This window comes from Podarcis liolepis, assembly GCF_965112155.1.
Source record: "Podarcis liolepis genome assembly, chromosome: 9".
NCBI classification, from domain to species: Eukaryota; Metazoa; Chordata; class Lepidosauria; order Squamata; family Lacertidae; genus Podarcis; species Podarcis liolepis.
This window is the reverse complement of record NC_139564.1, coordinates 44003151-44025246: the sequence shown is the minus strand read 5'-3', so window position 1 is coordinate 44025246 and position 22096 is coordinate 44003151. Positions and strand designations below refer to the sequence as shown.

At 42.6% G+C, this 22096-nt stretch overlaps 1 protein-coding gene across 26 annotated transcripts in view; it reads right to left on the bottom strand.

The window, feature by feature from the left end:
- Positions 1-22096, bottom strand: part of LOC310714743 (uncharacterized protein) — a 108642-nt gene that overhangs the window by 83141 nt on the left and 3405 nt on the right. For 3 of the 26 annotated variants that reach the window (XR_014529999.1, XR_014530005.1, XR_014530013.1), the window contains exons 2-3: positions 8457-8545; positions 4485-4648 (exon numbers count right to left, since the gene is read on the bottom strand). The exons of 19 other annotated variants lie outside the window; for them this stretch is intronic. The gene's annotated coding sequence lies outside the window, so the exon portion shown is untranslated. Of the gene's footprint in view, positions 1-4484; positions 4649-8456; positions 8546-18057; positions 18175-22096 lie in introns of all 26 variants that reach the window. 4 more of the 26 variants (XR_014530002.1, XR_014530008.1, XR_014530014.1 and 1 more) reach the window with 2 other exon arrangements.

Sequence of the window (22096 nt, the reverse complement as noted above, 5' to 3'; positions counted from 1 at the left end):
AGCAGAAGAACAGAGTAAAAATGTTTTAATTGAATGGATGAATGAATGGATAAATAAATAATGTGGGTGGAAAACAAGAGCTACACAAACATGCCTGTTCCAGATATAAAATGAAACCAGATAGAAGAAATTATTAATGACAGCACTTGGAAGAAAGTTGCTGAAGCAATGGGACACAGATGGCCAGAATGCTGCCTGAAACACTGCAGGCAATGTTCAGCATGCATACAATTGGGCAGATGTGAGAGATGTGTTGGGAGTGTGAATAATGATCTGCTCTTTAAAGGACACAGAACAAATCTGCCTACTACAGAGAATAGGGAAATGTTTGAAAGGCTATATATAGAAAATATTTAGGAACAGACATGCCAGCATAAGGCTCAGAAAGTGTTCTTCTTGCCAATAACGAGTAAAAGGATTGATATCTATGCATCAAAGCATCCAGTCTATTAAAAGATAAAAACCAACAACAAGCTACGGAGGCAAAAGCTCTTGTTACAGAAAGAGCAATCAATACACCAATTGGCACCATCACCAGCTGGGCTGTAACTATAAGACAGCTCTGTGTTCCTTCTAAGTTCCACTCAAACAATGTTTCTTCTTGCCCTGACCTAGCTAAAGATGGCCAGCCATACAGACAAGACACAAACACCTTCTTTCTTCCTTGAGAGCTTTTGCATACCACTGTCTCATCAGTGACCTCAAAGTGGTTCACATGTAACAAACCACATTGACACAAAGCACAAAACAGATTAAACTTCAACCATAAAACAATTACACACAAGCCATTTTTGGTGCCTAAAGGGGGTGGGGCAGGGGCGGAACAGGGCCCTTTATCAAAAGATCCCAGGGCAGCGTACAACATTAAAAACACATTACAGAACTTCAGTGATAAAAACATAATAAAAACATCTTCTTCTACATAATGAAAAGCATACTGACAGACAGCCTGGTCATAAAATAGTCATCCTAATAACAGTTCTCTCCCCCATACTTTTACAGGCCATAGATTATAGTGGTACCTCGGGTTAAGAACTTAATTCGTTCTGGAGGTCTGTTCTTAACCTGAAACTGTTCTTAACCTGAGACACCACTTTAGCTAATGGGGCCTTCCACTGACGCTGCACCGCCACTGCACAATTTCTGTTCTCATCCTGAAGCAAAGTTCTTAACCCGAGGTACTATTTCTGGTTAGCGGAGTCTGTAACCTGAAGCATCTGTAACCTGAAGCGTCTGTAACCCGAGGTACCACTGTATTTAATAGCCATACGCCTGGGTAAAGAGAAATGTTTTTGCCTTGCATCTAAATACATGTCATGATGGCGCCAGACAAGCCTCTCTGGGAAGACCATTCCACAATCAAGGAGCCACCACAGAAAAAGCCCATTCTCTTGTTGGAAATTCCTGTGTATAATCAGCTCTGTGGCATGAAAGGAGACCAAAAGCTCTAAAAACATTCTAAGCATGGCCTTCAAAAGCTTTAGAAAACAGTCTTTATCGTGTGGTGAAATCAGTTCCGTAAAATGGAGCCCAACTACTGAGAATGACTTCCTCAAGGTTCCTACATGACGAGCTTCACCTGTTGGAGTGACACATACAGATGGGAAACGACGCAGGTGCAAACAAGTATGGAAAATAGGATCGCATATCCCCGGTGCCATTGTGAACACAACTCATTATAAGTGAACAGGAAACAGAATGTCCAGAGCAGTCCCTGGTGCTTTCATTTCCCCATTTCCCCACCTTCAAAAGCAGGTGGCTAGAGGACAGAATGGAGTTTTGTTGCTGTCTGCCCACTTACAATCTTAGTGCATATGATCCAAATGTGAAAACATAACCTATGCATGGCATGCACAGAGGTTCTCCCCATTCAGGAGGGGAGTCTGCATTTTGAAGTTACTAATTGTGCATACAGAACCTACACATGTATAAGTTATATGCATGCAGGCACATCAAATTCAGTGAGAGGCACAGTGACCAGTCTTGGTTTCCTACTTCACACCTGCACAGTTTTTTTTTTAAAAAAAGGTGTGAAAGGGGCTTCTGCTGCTTCTTTCCTGGCATTTTAGGAAATGGACAGTTTCTTAGCAAGCAAGCACAGTTACTAAACTTAAAAACCTGTCACTGTCAAACTGGCCTCGATGACAGCGCTTTGAGGGAAAATAGCACATTACTGACAGCACTGAAATGAATTTGATGGGCTCCCCAAAAAACTCTGTGGTTAGGAGAGAAAGTGCTACTGGACCCACCCCTATCTCTTAATCTTATGACGTAAATTAAATCGGAAAAGGGAAAAGAACAAAAAGCCCATAAATATCTGTCCTGCAATGATCTCTTACACACACACACACACACACACACACACACACACACACACACTTCCTCTGGTTTCTATCCAGGTATCTCAAGAATGAAGAAATATACTTGCATGTACCTATTTGTCACCACAGTGGGTGATAGCTCTCTCAATCCCTTTCCCTCTGTCATGGAACACTCCTTTATTTGCAGCCACACCCCGAACTTAAATACAATGTTGATGTACTTTTAAAAACTGAAATTATGGAGAGTGAAAACAGCATATATACTTAATTATTTTTTTTTTTAAAAAGAATGTATTTCAATCTAAGAATGGGTTTAAAAAATGCCTAGTTAAACCAACTCCTGTTTTTAGGCTTTTTAGATGCCTCCCACGAAGGCAGTGACTGGCATTAACAATGTAGAATTTTCAGATTTTAACATAGCCTGGCCTTAATTACTGTGGTGCATTGGTTAGAACATTGGAATAAGAGAAGATTCGGCATCAAATCCTCCTTCATACTCATTGCTTGCTGGGAGTCCTTGGGCTACTCACCAACTCTTGGTTAAAGCTACCTCAGAGTTTGATTGACGCATAGGAGGAGAACCATTTCGTGCAGGTACTGTGCCAGAAACCAGCCAGTTCAGGCACCAGCTGACAGCCCCTGGGCTTGAGCAATAAATTGAAGTCTAAAGCACACATAGGAGAAATGGAATGTATACTTAGGAGTGGAAAGGCAACCCAGTCCAAGTAACTGAACAAGACTTTTTTAAATCATAGAGTCTATGGGACTGGCTGTCACCGTTGCCATCAGCACGTTGTGAAGTAAATTCCTTAACAATGGCGGATGTTACCTTATCGTTCATTATCTACACAGGATATGTCCAAAGTACCTATATCAAGTAAACATTGGCGAAGCATTTAATATTTCTCTTCCTCAGCTGCATACGGAGAAAGGAACTGTCACGATGCCATGTATATCCAAGACATATCTGTGGAAAGAGGATGCTGCTAATAAAGAAGGAGGGTCCTTTTTAAAAAAAAAAATATTACAGGGCAATAGTAATTTGTTAAATGGAAACAAAGGACTTCTGTATCTTCCCTGTCTTTTCTGTCTCGGGATGATTAAGGAGATGTGGAACATTTTACAAAGAAAACCCCAGAAGTGCTGTGTTGGCTACAGAAATGTTTATGTTGGGAAAAGTCACCACTTTCTCGTGCAGCTTGGCCATTTTTATCTTATCAACCTCAGTTTTTGTCTTTTATGTCAGTGGCTACATGTTACAGATGATTGAACCTCTGGCCTTCCTGGTTAAAAACAAGATTGAACAGCAGCAAGGTTCACTGTTAATGCCATGCCTCGATAGGATGCAGGCCCTTGCAGGATCAGAACCACGATAAGTAGACTCCAGTTCCGTTAAGGGTCATTGAGAAGATGGCAACCGGGTCAAGCAGATCTAGCTCATAACCTGCTTGCTGAGGCAGCTGCCTAAATGCGGTATGGAAACAGTCTGCTTGGGCATATATAATACATTCAGAAAATAAAAAGGGAAAGAGTTGCTTCAGAGAGGGGCAAGCAAGATTTACTATTCTCAGGACTTACCCAGACCTTCTTTCTTTCTTTTTTTCTTTCTTTTTGCATTTCTAGGCACAGTTCTGCTCTTTAAAGCACTCTGTCAGAATGTTGTTGTTTTTCTTGGGGTTTTTTTTTTGGGGGGGGGGGTTGCCCTGACACTTTCCCCAGAGAAGCCCGCTCATTACCACATATAGATCTTATAGAGTTGGAAGAGACCACAAGGGCCATCTAGTCCAACCCCCTGTAATGCAGGAATCTTTTGCCTAATGTGGGGCTCAAACCCACGACCCTGAGATTAAGAGTCTCATGCTCTACCGACTGAATCAGAGCCGACGACAATCCACAGAAATTGCTATTCGTTCCAATTCAGCATTAAAGAGCAGGGTGTCCTGGGGAAAGCGGAAGAGCAAAGAAATAAAAACAGCCAGACACGGAGCTTTAAAGCGTGGACCTGTGTCTAGAAAATGTAGGGCAAAATGTAAGTGTGGGTGAGCCCTCAGTGTGAAAATGTACCTTATATGACAGGAGTGAGGCACCTGAGGCCCTCCAGATGTCATTGGAGTACAACTGCCAACAAGGAGAAAAAGGTGAACCTACCTAATTTGTACTTACCAGAACAATATGTCAACTGAAACACAGACAGACATCCTGTGAAATCTGCACTTCTCCAGATTGCAAAAATGAGCCAATCCCAAACCATTGGCCATGCTGGTTGAGACTGATGTGGGCTGAAGCCCAACAACCATCTGGAGAAAATACCTTTAGAATCAACCAGGCTGAAATGAAAGAGTGTTTCTTTGATTGAAAAGTATTACAAGACCAAGATGATAATATATATTAATGTATGATAGTCTCATTTCTGTGCCAACATGGGGCAATTGCAAGTTATTACTCTAATAAACTGGACTCTTTCCTTCCAACCCCATGCTATGTTTAACTACCAAGAATGTCTTAGAACCCTTCATCAGCATATCATCAAACAGTGTGTCTCATATTCCAGCACGCATAATAACATTATTGTCATGACCTGCCAAGATCTCTCTCCTTTGAGTAAAGCTCTGACATATCCATTAAGAATGAAGACCTTTTAATCTAAGATACAAACTGGGAATTAGAACATTTTCAGATGTGAGGCTGGAATTGGCTTTTCATTAAATCATCCTTTAGTTCAAATGTAAAAACTGCATGATATCCCTCGCAGTTTCAATTTCTCGTCTATGCACTATCAATATTAACAACTACCTCAAATTCATTTCCGTATATGCTATTGTTTTTTGTTTATGTGATTTCTTACATTAAATAAAATCCAATTTTAAAAACCCACAACTTTCACATATGGCACAAATTGTGTGAGAGGTGCTCAGAAGTGCCTTTGAGTGCCTAATGCAAAGGCAATCTAATTTTAATATTTCAGAAAGCCTGTGATAGGCATTTCTGGCACAGATCTCAAAAAATACAATGTGTAAGAATATGTATATATATATAGATATATAGATATATAGATATATATTGCAAGAACGTACTTGATGCCAGTTCTACCCAAAACACTTTCCCTTTAACTGATAATAGAAGCTTCATAGGCGTAGATTCACAAAACAACCAGCCAATTTTTCTAAAAGAAGTTGACATATATTCTGAGACATCTTCTACTATACATACTTCCTAGTCTTAGGAATGGCTCTATACATGTTGATTGTAGGCCACACAGCTCTTATATAGAACTAAACCAAAGACCTGAGGGATTTGCCCTATTGTTGCTGTAGATGTTGGAAGCGGGAAATCTGTGGTCAGCAAATCGAAAAGCTACATTAGACATGCCTGAACCCAGTGGGACTTCCAACTTTCCTTTGAACGGCATCCTCCCATGCCATATAATGAAGTGCATATGGAATTCTTCTCAATGTGAATTTATTTATTTATGCATTTATTCAGCATGGGAAGCTGCCGTTCTGGAAGCACATCCAAAGCCCCAAAGGTTACATTAATCAAATTGTACAATTCTGTGAACCGTAGTCATGGTGAGGTGTGCCTTCTACCACAGAAATAGACATGCGAACTAGTTCTTGGCCAGGAAAAATAAGATGGAAACAAGTATGTCACTACACAGTTATTTAAGAACAAGCAAAAATGCCCACGCAAACCCTTCCAGCCAGTGACATTGCTATTTGGAACTATGAGTACCATGCTCCAAAACTACATTGATTTAGACTTCATGTTGATAGATGGTGCTGCCACTGATTCTCATCTAGCTTTCCAGGCACCTCAGCAAAGCTGATGTCACTGTGTGATTACAGTAGTGAAATTAAAAGGACAGTGACAATTTTTATTCCACACAAGGAAGATTTACTTGACTAAGTATAGCCCCTGTGTCAGATAAAGGTAAAGGGACCCCTGACCATTAGGTCCAGTTGTGACCGACTCTGGGGTTGCGGCGCTCATCTTGCTTTATTGGCCGAGGGACTTTATGTGGCCAGCATGACTAAGCCGCTTCTGGCGAACCAGAGCAGCACACGGAAATGCCATTTACCTTCCCGCCAGAGTGGTACCTATTTATCTACTTGCACTTTGATGTGCTTTCAAACTGCTAGGTTGGCAGGAGCAGGGACCGAGCAACGGGAGCTCACCCCTTCGTGGGGATTTGAACCACAGACCTTCTGATCGGCAAGTTCTAGGCTCTGTGATTTAACCCACAGCGCCACCCATGTCCCTACTTACCATCAAAAGTTTTTTTAAAATTATTTATTTTTTCCGCAAGCAGTACATGAAGCAATCAAGGGTTGCAACAAACTTGTTTTTGGATACTAATTATTTGGATGTCTCACAATGAAATCCTTTGCAAGTTTATTCAGAAGCAAGTTCCACTGACCCAATGAGAGTTACTCAAGTGGGCACAGCGCTGTAGCTGAAAAGACATAACCAAAAGAGAGGAATGGTGCATGATCAAGAAAACTAGGGGTTGAACCAACTGTGCCACTCAGCTGACAGTAAGTCTTCCACCAGCCAATTGCAGAAGGAAGCAATTGTCAGTGATTTCTCCTCCCCTTTCAGCCCCTCACTGTGCCCTGCTAAATCTGCTCTGGAGGATGGTCTCCCAGCCATCTGGAGCAGATACAGGGAGAGGAAGGAGGAGGAATCCCTGAAAATGACTCCCTTCCCTATTTGGTGACAGAAGCCTTAACGTCAGCTGAGTGACCCCACTGGATACAACCCTATGCCAGGAATATAAAAGGCTTGCATGTATCCCCAGCTTATTACTACTGGTCAAGGAGGCACATAACTCAGAAGCCTTGCTAGACATAGGCATCAAACACCCCTCCCAATCTTCTCTGTACAACTCTGTGCCTATCCTAAGGTATCCCTCTTCTGTTGACTAGCATGCCGCTTGAGCTAGAGCCAGATAATCGCCTTTGTCAGAGATGGTATGATAGAGGCATTGTTGCCTGCGGTATGTACACTCATCTATGGTTGCCATATGTCCTCTTTTTCCAGGACACGTCCTCTTTTCCATGGGTAGAATCGTCATAGCAATCCACAGTTAAAAGTAGAAGTTGGCAAATGTGTCCTCTCTTTTGCTCTTCAAAATATGGCAACCCTGACTCATCCCACTGCTTGAAGCTTTGATTAACAGGACTTTGTAGCGTTTCAAAAACAGCTTAAAAACCTTTCTTCACCATAGATGACGATGGGACAAAAGGGATGTGTGTGTGTACACCAAAGTTAACAAGACCTGTAACACACTTCTAGCAACTGTCTTAAAAATGAATGCTTATCACTACCAGCCATAGTTACCCACAAATGCAGCTAATTCCTCAGAGAACTCCTTCTCACACCCCTTCTGTTCCCTGTTGTTTACCTCATCATCTGCTTCTCCCTCAGTTTCATTGCTTATTCTCATCTTGTTCTGCTAACACCTATTAATTTATGTGCTCCATCTATCATATCAGTCTTGTGTTGTCAATTGTGTTTGTCCAGTTTCTATGGCTGGATTAGGAGGAGGGGTGTGAATTAACTTTCCTTTTTTATTGCCAATATTATGTCACTGCCTTCCAGAAACAGGAGCCCAGAATGTGGTACCATTTTCGCTCTCTCTTGCATCTTGATCTCATTTTACATTGAGACTGGGCCATGCACTTTGAATTATGACCTCTGAATATATTTCTCACTGTTCTCAAACCTGAGTGTTAAATCTTTGACAATTAAATTTGTTGAACTCTGACCTTCTGCTTCTCAACAAATAAGGGTAGGCATTTTTAAAACAGGCACATGCTCACTACTCTTTCTGGAAGAAGAATAAGAAGAAAAGCTTCACTGTACAAACACCAACTATTATTCGTTTCTGATGACAAACTCTCCGTTGGATATATTTTTTAAACAGTCTTTACAACTTTAATTAAAGCTGTGTCTATTGAAGTTGTCTACAAAAGCAGACAAAGCTATCCGAGAAAAGTGTATAGTTCAGCTGTAAATTAATAGCCACCATGCAGAGAGAAGAAGAATGCAAGTCTTGTTTCTAAAAAAGCAGGGTCAACAATATCAAATATTGATTCATCATCAAAACATTTGTTAATACATTGAATTCTGTACCTATTCTTTCAACCATTTGGACCAGCCTGGTAAATGTAATAATAAGTATTTCAAACACCTTTCAGGAAGCTCTCTTATTCTCCAAAACACTATAAAAGAAAAATTGTTGACGAATTAATTTGTGAATTATTTGTCTATTGCTTTATTATCTGCATGATATCCAACTCAAAGTTCAAATAAATAAATAGCCATTCCAGTAAACATTCATGTTCTAAAGCTGTATAATAAACAGAGCAGGCAGGCCTTATGCTAGTTAGAAGACTCCAAAGGCATAATAGCTCCAGGTCTGCTTATCTTTCAAAATGCAAAAGACCAAAAATAGCTGAAGTGTCACCCTGTTCAATGTCACTGTTTGTGTGTTCTAATTTTAGGAGTTCTATTGTTAGGCTTTTGCTCATGCGTGATGTTTTTAGGATCAGTGACAATCCTACAGTCATAAAACAATCTTTCCACCTGAGCAAGCAGGCTTTACCCATTGCCATGGAAGCCTATCAGAGCAGGCAATTTTTTTTCCCTGCTCCTTCCTCCCCCATGCTTTACATGCATCCCCCCCCCCCCCGCTAATTGCACAAGCAGAATATTGAAGGGGTAACTTTCCTCCAGAAATTTCAAGGTGGAGACAAGCCAGAAATTGTGGCTACTTCTGGTTGATCTCTGTGGAAAACAATGGAGGTGGAATCTAGATACATTTAAAACACGTTGTGAAAATGCTTTAAAAAATAACAATTTGGGGAAAAAAATATCGAATTTGCCATAGCTCACCGTCACCATCTAGTGTCACATTTGTATAATGCACCTTACAACACACTTAAAACGTTTTATTTGCAACTGTATAGCTGAGTTGAGAGATATTTTTCACTGAAACGTTGACCGTGCAAACACAAGATCGCCAGAATTGTCGCATGTTGCGGGGGAGGGTTTAAAATCCACTTATGTGACAACAAGAAAAGAAAGGGGGAGATAAAGGGAAGTCTTCTTTCTGCACATAACTGTTAGTCTCTTTCTGCATAAAACTGCTCCATTTTGGGGAAGTTTTGCTCCTCTTTTTTCTTGCTTTTTAAGAAGTCTTGCTCATAGGTTTTTCCCTGCCTTTGCACACACTGTTACGAACCTGCTCTTCACGCCTAGCTGACCACATCCACAGAACTTGATTGTTACATTGTCTCATGCTATGATCAATCATTAAGTAACAGACATCCCAAGCTCATGGAAAACAAACTGTACTTGCTCTCCATGCCTAGCTGACCATATCTACAGAACCTGATTGTTATATTGTTTGTGCCAATTAATCCCTAGTTACAATTCAATTAGGAGGCTTCATGCCTGTCTAGTTCTGGCTCCGATTCTCAGCATCAATGATAAATGATCACATGTAATCCCCACCTTTCAGATGTAATTCCCGCCTTAGTACTTATGTTAACCAATTACAAGTTTCTGTGTGTATGTATCAACCAATCAACCACAGGCCCACCTGGGGCAATGCTTGCAATATTCAATAAAATAGGCTCTCAGGGCCCGCCCTGACAGACGCCTAGCTACACCTGCCTCTCTCGTCTCCCATGATTTTTCATTTCTACATCTGGTGACCCACGACGTGCCAGATCCCTTGCGCAGCCGAGCAGTCAGCCAGCCTCATACTTCACTCGACTGGAGAAGTCTTAGCCGGCTACACCGTGAGTATGGGGGGGGAGCTTACAAAGTCCCAGAAAGTGCATGCTACTGAACTGCTTCATTTAGTCAGACAGAGAGGTGCAGGTGCTCATGTTTCTTTAAAGGAAATTGAACAATTGCTAGGTGAGATCGCATTCCGATGTCCCTGGTACCCCGAGGCAGGCTCCTTGGGGGTAGAGGCTTGGCAAAAGATTGGAAAAACTTTTTTTGCAAAACCCAGGGCTCCTATTCATTGTCTGCTAACTTGGCAGAAATGCGCAGTTGCCGTGGCAAACTTAGGGCCCCTGGCCTCTCAGGCGTCTCCCACGGCTCCTGCACTTCTAACTATTGCAGACAATCCCCCTCCTTACCCCAAGCTTTTGCCTCCTGCACAATCCTGCCAATCCCTCCCTCCTTTGCCTGCTTCCAACCCATCCACCCCCCCTTCCCTCCCTCCTGCATCTGCTCATACAGGAGCTGTCCCTCAGCCCACAACCACCACCCCCATCCCCCCTTCCCTCCCTCCTGTGTTTCCTTTGCATGCACCTGCTTCTTCAGAAGCTGTGTCTCAGCCCACATCCACTTCCCCCCCTCTTCCTTCCCCCCCTCTTCCTTCCCCCTCTCTTTCTTCCCTCCCTCCTTCCACCCCTCCCTTGCCTGCCTCAGCTCCTGCCTGTTTCACAGGAGCTGTTCGTGTTGCACTTTCTCAAGCCAGGCAAAAAGGTCTCCTTTCCTTAGAGGAAGAATCTGAGTGGGCTGGTGAAATGCCATCAGCTTTCCCTGTCTCCAGCTCAACCCCATCAGCTTTCCCTGTCTCCAGCTCAACCCCATCAGCTTTCCCTGTCTCCAGCTCAACCCCATCAGCTTTCCCTGTCTCCAGCTCAACCCCATCTGCTTTCCCCATTTCTTATGCAAACCCAGGCACAGCACAACAACAGGTGCTATATGAAACCCTTCCTTATTCTGTAATGCAAGAATTAAGAAGGGCCATTGTTGATTCTGGTCTCAAATCCTCCTATGTAACAGGAATGCTGGAGGGAATAGCAACTGCTTCAACTGCAATCGCCCAGGTCATTTTGCTAAACAATGCAGAGCCCCTGGCGGGGGTCCAAACAGGAATGGTGATGCCAATAAGGCTAAACCTTCCAAGAAATGCCCAAAGTGCGGTAAAGGCTATCATTGGGCAAATCAGTGCAGGAGTTCGGGAAACTCCTTAGGGGCCCCACTCCCGGGCCAGGACAAATAGGGAGCCCCCCCCCTCCGCCGTTAGTCTCCACTATTAAAACCATCTCAAAGGATACACGCTCTGATTTTACCAACAACTTAATTAATCAAAAAACCAAAGACACTGTTTTACCTGGTGAAATTGTGCTTATGACCACCCAATTACCTCCTAAAGTCGCAGGCTTAATTTTACCCAAATTTTCTGCGGCCAAAGAAGGAATCCAGGTTATTCCTGGTGTTCTGGATCCTTTATCCCACTCTTGATATCGCCGCTCTGTGAAATTGACTAACGATTGTGATGCTTTTGTCTCCTTTTTCAGTAGGTCTGAATATATCTCTTTAGTTGTTTCTCTCTTAGGAGTCCCTGGATTGGCTGTACAGAATCGTATGAACATTAATTCTTTAGCTTGTTCTGCAGAAAAAGCCCTGAATTTTACTTCACAAGCTTCTCACCTTTTGAATAAATAACAGAGTGAATTTCACTATGGAAGAAAAAGCCCTGAATTTTACTTCAGAAGCTCTTCACCTTTTGAATAAAGAACAGAGTGGACTACATAATGGACTTTTACAAAATTGTGCTATTGATTATCTATTGATGATTCATCATTATGGATGTGAACAAGTGGACAACATGTGCTGTTTTAATATTACTGATAATTCTAAAGCCATTTAAAGCCAAATCTCTCATTTGCAAAATCTTACAACCACATTAATATGCCCTTGTCATTATATGCATCTTAATTTTGTTATGTTGCTTCCTTCAATGCGTTCCTGGCCTCATAAGCCTTTTCTCTCGGCTTCTCTCTCCCCCTCAACCACCTAATAAACTTCTCGCCGCCTACTTTGCGAAATGGCAACACCAACAGTAAACCTAAGGTGAGATGTGGACGGGCTTATTTTGGGCATGCGTTGGCAAACCACGTATCCCGAAGTATTCTTGTCCCATCGATCCTGGCGAACTTATTTTGGGCATTTGTTGGCACACCACTAATCCTGAAATATTTTTGCCTTATTTACCCAGAATGCCTCGCAAACAAGAAAAGAAAGGGGGAGATAAAGGGAAGTCTTCTTTCTGCACATAACTGTTAGTCTCTTTCTGCATAAAACTGCTCCATTTTGGGGAAGTTTTGCTCCTCTTTTTTCTTGCTTTTTAAGAAGTCTTGCTCATAGGTTTTTCCCTGCCTTTGCACACACTGTTACGAACCTGCTCTTCACGCCTAGCTGACCACATCCACAGAACTTGATTGTTACATTGTCTCATGCTATGATCAATCATTAAGTAACAGACATCCCAAGCTCATGGAAAACAAACTGTACTTGCTCTCCATGCCTAGCTGACCATATCTACAGAACCTGATTGTTATATTGTTTGTGCCAATTAATCCCTAGTTACAATTCAATTAGGAGGCTTCATGCCTGTCTAGTTCTGGCTCCGATTCTCAGCATCAATGATAAATGATCACATGTAATCCCCACCTTTCAGATGTAATTCCCGCCTTAGTACTTATGTTAACCAATTACAAGTTTCTGTGTGTATGTATCAACCAATCAACCACAGGCCCACCTGGGGCAATGCTTGCAATATTCAATAAAATAGGCTCTCAGGGCCCGCCCTGACAGACGCCTAGCTACACCTGCCTCTCTCGTCTCCCATGATTTTTCATTTCTACAGGAGGGGAATCTATTTTAGCTTTGAGGATGTTGCATGCTTATTTTTTCAGATCTGAACAGCTGTGGTTGCTAAAAGAATTAAACATATCCAGGGACATGACTTCCCTAAAAGACACACAATGTCCTGCACAAACTATCCACAATATGTATCAAATTATGAACTGTTCCAGTACGGTATTTACATATCTGAAGAGTTTTGACGCTAGGCACCTACAGCAGACCTTGCAGCAGACTAGGCATTTCCATCCTTGTTTGTGAAGAACAAAGACGTATCCAGAAGTTAGCTAAATGAGAGCAGTTCTGGGTATGTCAATGTGTAGGTCCAATCTCAAAGCCAAAGCAGGTTAGAGAGAAGGGCCATACACAGCAGAATGCCATACACAGCAGAACTGTGGATGTAGAAGCAGCCCTACCACTCTATAAAGTCCTGCTGGGCTCAGAGATGGGGCAAAAGTTACAATGGCTCCTCAAATGCCTACTATGGAAGCAGCCACTGTAGATCAGTATTTCCAACTGAGAGCAACTAGCAGCAGCTACTCAAAACAATTACAAATGGCCCAAGATGCAGAATGACTCACCTCTCCATCATTCGAAAGGCATTTTCAGTACCAAAGAGCTATTTACGTCATTGCAAAACTATGCTCCTGACCTGCGGTCAGTTTTCCTTCATGCAAAATCAGCAGCCGAACACACCACATTGTACACCAACAAAAGTAAGTACGCTTACTTTAAAGGTCATCCTATGACGGGAACAGAAAAACAGGCCACAAGAAACAAAGCGCAAAGTGTGACTCCCTTTGCATAAGATTCTGGAAATAATGTACTGAGCACAAGAATTTCAGACGGAAGTCACAGGGGACAAAGGAGTAATGGGTGAGGTTTCTTTAGGCTCTGTTAATTGAAGTAAGTTGGCCTAAGTTCCCAAGCAAAGAGATGTTTTCACTCTTCAACCTTGCCCAAATGGATTTATATTCAAGAGATTATGGTGGTGAAGCCTAGCAAATATCCTTGTTTTTGTTCCAGCCCATAATTTATCCTTAACAGCATCCTTGAAAAAATGTTCAACACAATGATTATTATTTTCCTCTTGTTGTTATTCTCCTTCCATGCCCCTCCTCCCACCAAAAGATTTTTCTGGACAACCTACCAATTAGAGGGGTGGAAGTGAATTTATATGACAAAGCGATATTCTATCCTAGCTAAACAATTATATTAAAATAAAATAACATTCCAGAACACCTCCTCCCTTTTGTGAGGGAGCGAAGGTTTCTTTTCCTCCTAAAGGAATAACTGGCACATCAATTTCTTCCTCCCACTTACCGCTATTCAGCCATACACTAAGGGTGTGCCCACATCAGCTGTCTGTCTAGGAGTCAGAATCTATGCCAGACTGAACATGCAATCTCTATAGACTCCATTCATAGTGCACAGAGTAGTCTCCTGACATCTAGCTTGACACAACTTGCCCCCAAACAGAGAATGGATTTCAGCAAAACAACAACAAAAACACATGCAAATCAAAGGCACCCCTCCCCCAAATGCAGATATTTTCTTAAGGTGTTCAAGCATTACATGGAGGAGAAAATGTGTAATGGGTGGGGTGGGAGTATCAGTTTGCCCCCATGTGCCACCCAGATCTCACATTGAGCATACCCCAATAGCTTAGCTGAGCTTAAAAGTCTCCACACAATTGCGAACTCTGATACTGTCATGTTCTGGATCACGTGGGGACCTCTAGTGCACTCGGCTGAACATTGTTAGAAGTGCCCTTCAAGCCTCCATACTCAACACATGGTCTCCTGTTACGCTGGGGACAGGGCTTGTGTGTGTGATCCTGATATCTTCTCCAGGCATTTGTTCTGAATGCTTGAAGAGAACTTAAATATTACACACACACATCCCATGACTTAATCCCATGGAACTCATTAGACTAGTCTCAGTCATAACCTATTCCATTTAAATTGCTTTTCATTCAATTTCCTTTTTTTCTAACCATTCAATTTCTAACCATCTATTCAGTAGGAGTTCCAACGAATATAAGAGAAAATGCAGTTTCCTGGTTCTCTAAACTGGGACCACTACTCCATTTTCAATAAACGCTAGGCTGCAATTCTGTCCTATATCCCTCCATATAATATACATTTCCTATAAATCAATCTTCATTGATAACACCACTTGAAGATCCAACAACTAGTAAATTCAGGAGATCAAACACTTAAGGCCCAACCACACTTTGGTTTGTCCTGTGATTTCAAGTCACAGATCCAAGGGGTGTTGTGGGGGTTTTTTGTCCCACCACTTTCCCTGGGGAAAACCCATTGCTTACTTATGAATCTGAACAAACATCAATCCACAGAAAACCAGATTGACTTTTTTTCCAATTCAGCAGTAAACAGAGGGCTTTTTCAGGGACAGTGGTGAAAAATACAAAAACCGCTCAGACCCATGACTTGAAATCACTTGATATCACGGGACGAATGGAAGCGTAGACGGATCCTCAGTTGCAAGTGAAAGGAAAGCTGAACTAGACTGAAGGGAAAGAGATAGGATGGATGAGATGGACAGAAAATGCAAGGCCAGCCAACAACCCCAGGGGAAAGCATTTGGGCAAGAAGAGAAATGCTTCCCAGGAACAACTAGGAACAATACATGATAACAGAGAGTAAGGCCTGGTCAGTTGCTGGCCTTCCTGGGCATGGCCCACAGCCAATGCTCAGCCAGGTGGCAAGGCACTGCCCCTCCAGCAGGGCCTCTGATTGGCCCATTTACTTCTGGCAGGAATCCTGCTTGGTACTTCCGCCATGCAGGGGGTTCCCCTAATGGCTGGCAAACACGTGGGCTTCTGCTGCTGGGGATGGCAGATAGGATGAAGGTCGGCAACCATGGCCCACCTGAGATGGGTGAGCAGCCATTGCTGATAGACTGACAGAGGGAAAATTAAAGCAGTTCTAAATATAATGACCACTAACAACTAACACAATGCACGGCTGGGGCAGAAGAGGAACAGATTATGAAAAGTTTTCACATCAATGAAAGAAAATGCACAATAAAATTGGGAAGGTGGCAGCTAGAAACATCTGCATAATGGAGACAGAGGAGTACCACTGTTGAAGGTATTCTAGTTTGTGACACAGCAACAGTGATTGCCTTTTGGGGGTATGCTGAATAGCGAACTGAATTAGCCCAGTGCTAATTAAACTAAGGTTCCAATTAATATTAAACACTGATTGTTCAGTCAAGTGAAATGCTTGACTTAAGGAAGTATCTCTCACTCTTGCATCAAAACAGACCTCAAGGAAGGAAACAGTCCTTTCTCCTAAAGCCTTCAAACGCTACAACAAACCCATAAAGAAGAAATGAATTAAAAGCCCTTGCCTGCATTCTTATACTGTACAAACAAAGCTGAAATGTAAATCTCTGACCTTGGTGAGTTCCATGCAGAAGCCAGAAAAGAGGAAGGAACAAGTAGCTAAAATAAGCAGATGGGTTGATGGGGCGGAAATAATAAACAGTGAAAGAAATTTCACTACTAGTAAAGATTTTGAAAGCCTTAATCGGAGACAGAATACACTAAAACAATAGCTGAACAGTAAAGATAAAACTAACACAATCAGGGAAACATTCAAAACCACATCTTACACAGTGGGTTTTAATGAATTGTGTTGTTGGGAGCTCCTTAAAATTCTTCTTATATTTCACAGGATACGATGATTGGAGTTAAAGCAACACTCAATAGCTCTTATTTTTGTTTTTATACCCCTCAGGCAATGACTTATTTAAAGGTTTTATACCCCTCAGGCAATGACTTATTTAAAGGTATACACCTGATATACACCTATTCCTGAAGCTAAGCTAATGTGAGCCTAGACAGCACCTGAGTAGCAAGGGGATGAAAGGCTCCATTGACTCCCCCTGTGTACTTGTCACCTGGGAGAAAGGGTGAGATACAAATGTAGAAAATAATGCAGAAGATAGTGGAGGAAAACTATGCTGGCTGGGGCCGATGAGAGTCATAGTCCAAGACACTGAGGTGGGCATATGCTGATTCAATGAATGTATATGCCACCTTTCATATATTAATCGGGGCAGCTAACAAAATCTTATAATATTAAAAGGTATAAAACACTAAAAACAGGGTGTGGTTGTGGTTGTGTGAGCAGTAATAATGAGCCAATAACTACAAATCCATATAAACAGTCAAGCCAAAAGGGAGCCAATTATAATAAAAGCCATCAGATTCCATTAAAAGCAAGGGAGAACAGAACAGATATTGCCTGGCACTTAAAACGTTACCAAAGGCAGCACTAGGTGAACATGGCAGGCCACCACTCCCACTTGGGAAGTTTCAATCCTTTGTACTAGCCCCATTAACCAGGGGTACTTCCTGGCCCAGTTGGACTGGTGGCAGGCAGGCAGCAGAGGAACCAACCAGAGGAACCAACTTCAGGTGGCCAGATACAAAAGGGGATGTGGTTCCGGCATCTTTCATAGTTGTGCAGAAGAAGGAATTGTAGCAGGTGCAGCTCACTACGAAAGCTACAGCTTCTGAAATTCTCTCTTCTTGAAGGGTGCAGGAGCCCTGTTGTCTTCTGCATCTGGCCACCCTACGGTCTCCTCAGGTAGCATCCTCTGAGACCGCTAGCAGAGGGGCCAAGTAGAAGCATTAATGGATGATAAAAGGCAAAGGTAAAGGGACCCCTGACGATTAGGTCCAGTCGTGGCAGACTCTGGGGTTGCATCGCTCATCTCGCTTTACTAGCCAAGGGAGCCGGTGTACAGCTTCCAGGTCATGTGGCCTGCATGACTAAGCCACTTCTGGAGAACCAGAGCAGCGCACGGAAACGCCGTTTACCTTCCCGCTGGAGCGGTACCTATTTATCTACTTGCACTTTGACGTGCTTTCGAACTGCTAGGTTGACAGGAGCTGGGACCGAGCAACGGGAGCTCACCCCGCCACAGGGATTCGAACCGCCGACCTTCTGATCGGCAAGCCCAAGGCTCAGTGATTTAACCCACAGTGCCACCTACCAAATTGCTATGATGGCTATGGCCTTACCTCTACTGTCAGAGAGAGTATGCCCCTGAATTCCAGTTGCTGGAAATCACAAGTGGGGAAAGTGTTGTTGCGCTCGTGTCCTGCTTGTGGTCATCCCATCATGCATCTGGTTGACCACTGTAAGAACAGGAAGCTGGATGTGACGGGCCTAATCCAGCAGATCACTTCTGATGTTCTTGAGTAGGGGGAGTGGGATGTCTACGTCCCTCTGCTACTGGCTCTGTGATTTCTGTCTGGAACCATGTCCACAAAACCCGAGGACATCCTTCTATTTTCAGTTGATTGAGCAAAAGCAAGGCATATTCACAGAAAGCTAAAGAGCTAAAGAGCCTCACAGAGCCTTCGCAAGGCACCTTTTCCTAAAGAAATATGCCATAATGATCAATCATTTGAACAAGATGATTGTCTGAACAGTCTTAGGCAAATCACTGGTTGTGTTGGATTAAATATTATGGCAGCTTTTATCAAGTTCTCTGCCAAACCTTGAAAACAAGATAAAAACCTGAATGAAGGGGAAATGAAAAGCAGCAAGGCTTGCTGAAACCTTAAACATACAGCAGCAGTCATTTTCTAACTAAAGCAAAGGCTCATCAACATGGCAGCTTGTTTTGAGTCTCAGAACTAGAGCTCCTAGAAAAAAATTATACCAGTTACTATTTAACCTTGGAATCAAATCTCATTGATTTGAACTTGAAGAACATCCTTATTTCTGTCTACCTTCAGCTGGTGGAGAAAACACAAGAAGCTGCCTTAAACAGTGGCGTAGCGTGGGGGGTGCAGGGGGGGCCGGCCGCACCGGGCGCAACATCTGGGGGTTAGGGTTAGGGGGCGCAAATCCACGGGTTAGGGGGCGCAAATCCACAGGTTAGGGGGCGCAAATTACTTGCCTTGCCCCGGGTGCTGACAACCCACGCTACGCCACTGGCTTTAAACCAGGTCAGATCATTCGCCCATCTAGCTCAGTATTGTCTACACTGACTATGGGGAAGGTGATGGAGGGGGCCAGCGTGAGTGTTCTCATACCTGCTTCATATTTTTCTAGGATGGGATGGGCAGCCTTTTTTGGCCACATTTACTTTCAGGGACCTCATGTCAGTGGTGGGCCAAGCCAAAGGTAAAAGTGGTCAGGGCAATGAATGCAATTTCTACATGTGTGCAGTAGGCTAGTATCTTCACAGCCAGCTCTCAATCCTTCATTCAGGCAAGCAAGAAACATTATCAGAGTTCAAGGACACATCACAGCAAGTCCAAAACACCCAACAGCATACCAGCGCTGGTGAAAGGTATGGCTCAGGAGGGTTTGTTGCCTGGGGGAAAGTCTCAAGGGCCTGATAGAGAAGCCTGGAGGGCCACATTTTGGTGGGCAGGTGCTCCAGATGCTGCCTGATGAGTGCAGAATTGATCTGAACTATTATTTCCTGTGAACTGGACACTTGTTAAGGAATCTTAAGATTGCACTTATTAGCACTTGCAGCGCGTTGCCAGCTCATGTTCAACCTGTGATCAACTAGATCCTTTTAAAATGTGTGCTGCTGCCAAGCCAGGTCTCCCTCATCCTAGCCTTGTGCCCTTGATATATTGGTACCTAAATGCAGGACTTTACATGTACCTCTGCTGAATTTCATCTTGTTAGTTTTGGCCCAGTGTTCTAGCCAGTTGAGATCATTTCAAATCTTGATTCTGTGTTCTATGGTGTTACCTATCCCTCCTGGCTTTGTGTCATCTTCTCTGTACCTTTGTCTAAGTCATTTATAAGAACGTTGAACAGGACAGGGCCCAGGACAGAGCCCTGTGGGCATGGCACCACTCGAGAACTCCCTCCAGGCAGAACGCTGTGCCATTAATGAGCACCCAATGAGCATGGTTACTGAATAAACATGGTGTTCAGTAGCATTTCCTATTCTATTTTTTTCTATCACAATTTATAGTTAGTCCACAAAGGCCATTATTTAAGTTATGACATTTTTTGCCACACAGAGAGATCTGTGCAAAGCAATCCTATGCATATTTATCACTGGTCTTTTTTAATGGTTTTATGAGATTTTGTTTTCCTTTTAAAAATGATTTTTAGATAAGCAATAGTTTTAACTGTTTGATATATGTAATTGATTTATATATAGGTTTTTAATGCAATTCATAAATGATTTAAAATAATAAGATTTACCTGTTCAGTGGGACTTACTTCCCTATATGTGTGTTTAGCATTGCAGTATTAGGCTTTTTCATGCTTTCCTGGACACAGGCTCCAACTAACATAGTAACCATGCTTAGGATCACAGCCTCAGTGGAGGGGGGAAAAACTTCCGTATATCTCGGTAGACTTCTGTGTGTGAAAATTGTCTGAGTAAGCATCCATTTTACTGCAACTAAGCACGTTTAATCTTCTGGAACATGTGTGTTCACGTGGCAAAACAGAGTCACGCAATTTTCACACATGATAGCAGACAGTATTTTCCCCTGGCATGGGGGTGAGGGGACTTTATGTGTGAAGCTTCCCCAAGTGTCGAGAGGGGCATTTCCTCTAAGCACGCTTACAGCTCAGCCAAGGGACACTGACTCAGGAAGGAAGCCAGAGAACTGCAGATATGAGCTGAAACACTCATTTATCAAACTAGAGATTGTAGGCAAACTATTTACACTCTTTCTCTGGTCTGCTTTTAAGAACTGGCAGGGGAAAGAAGTGTTAGCAGCAGGTTGCGCCAACACATTTCTACAGAAAGTGGGGGGTGGGCAAAAGTCTTCCCTTGCTGTTCTATAGCAAATCACCTTACATTTGATTTTAATTTTCACCAAGAGCAGAGTGCATCTGAGAATGTACAGAAAACATTTCCCCTCTGAAGGGAAACAACTCTTGTTTTGCTTTTTAAATGGACAAAGTGCCTTCAAGTACATGCAAAGAGCCCTTCCCTTCGGAAGATATGCATCTGGAAAACTAAAGCATTTCAGTTCCAGGTTGGCTACATGCAGTGCAGACCCAGGGCTGCTTTTACCTATGAAGACAACTTTGGAAAGCAAACCCATTCCAAGTTAGCCACAGTCACCTTTGACAAAGGATTGGCCTTGTAATAGAAAGATATACTTGCCAAAGCAACCTTAACAGTAAGACCAAAGAGGAAGAAAGGGGAGGAAATGATGCTGGAGCTGTAGAAGTTTTAGTTTTCTGAAGTATGGCTTAATGTTCATAAAATATGAAGTTCCTGTGCTGGAAAAAGAGAGCAGTACAGATGTGAAAATGTGTAGAAAAGGGAATGTCCCTTTAAATAAAACAGGAGACATTTGTAATTGTAGTGCTGGACAAACATCAACTTGGTGTCAGCAAGCAAAATCCCTTGGACATTCAAGAGTGACTACAACACCATTTCCTTGCAATATGGATTTCTAAGGACTCTGACTTACTCTGTCCTATTCAAGAGCCAACACTCAAGTTCCTACTGCGTTACAAACTAATCCTCCTGGTTCCGCGAAATGTGCAATATGATCCAGTCCTTTTAATCGGAGACTGTAGCATCCATCTTTAGCCAGATCTTTATTAACAATCTTTTTTGCCACCCCTTTTTGTTCATTTGAAAGTGTCTTTATTTTAATTTTAAAGTATTAGCAAGCCACTTTTCCAAATCGGTTTGCAACAATAACAAACTACAAACTACTTATCGGACACAGCCCAATATAATTATCTTCAAAGGGCCGTGTTCTGAGTAGGCACACAGAGGACTGGAAAAAAATACGTAGCAATAGAAAGTTTCAGTATAAAACCATTCAGAAATTAAAAACATTGATTAAAGAAAGAAGACAAAATGGTAGTGCAACATTGGAAAATCCACTTAACTACAGCAGCAAATGGAAATCCTGTGGTCCTCAAACTGTTGTCAGACTGCCAACTCTCATCAGCCCCAGCTGATGAGACTGGCCAGGTACAGATATTATTCCCCACGAAGGAATGCTTAACAGAATTTTAGATGGCAATCCCAAGTATGCTGGCAGTTTGAATCTCCAATGCATATTAGCTCAGAAGTAAAATAATCCAGTATTTTTATAGGCT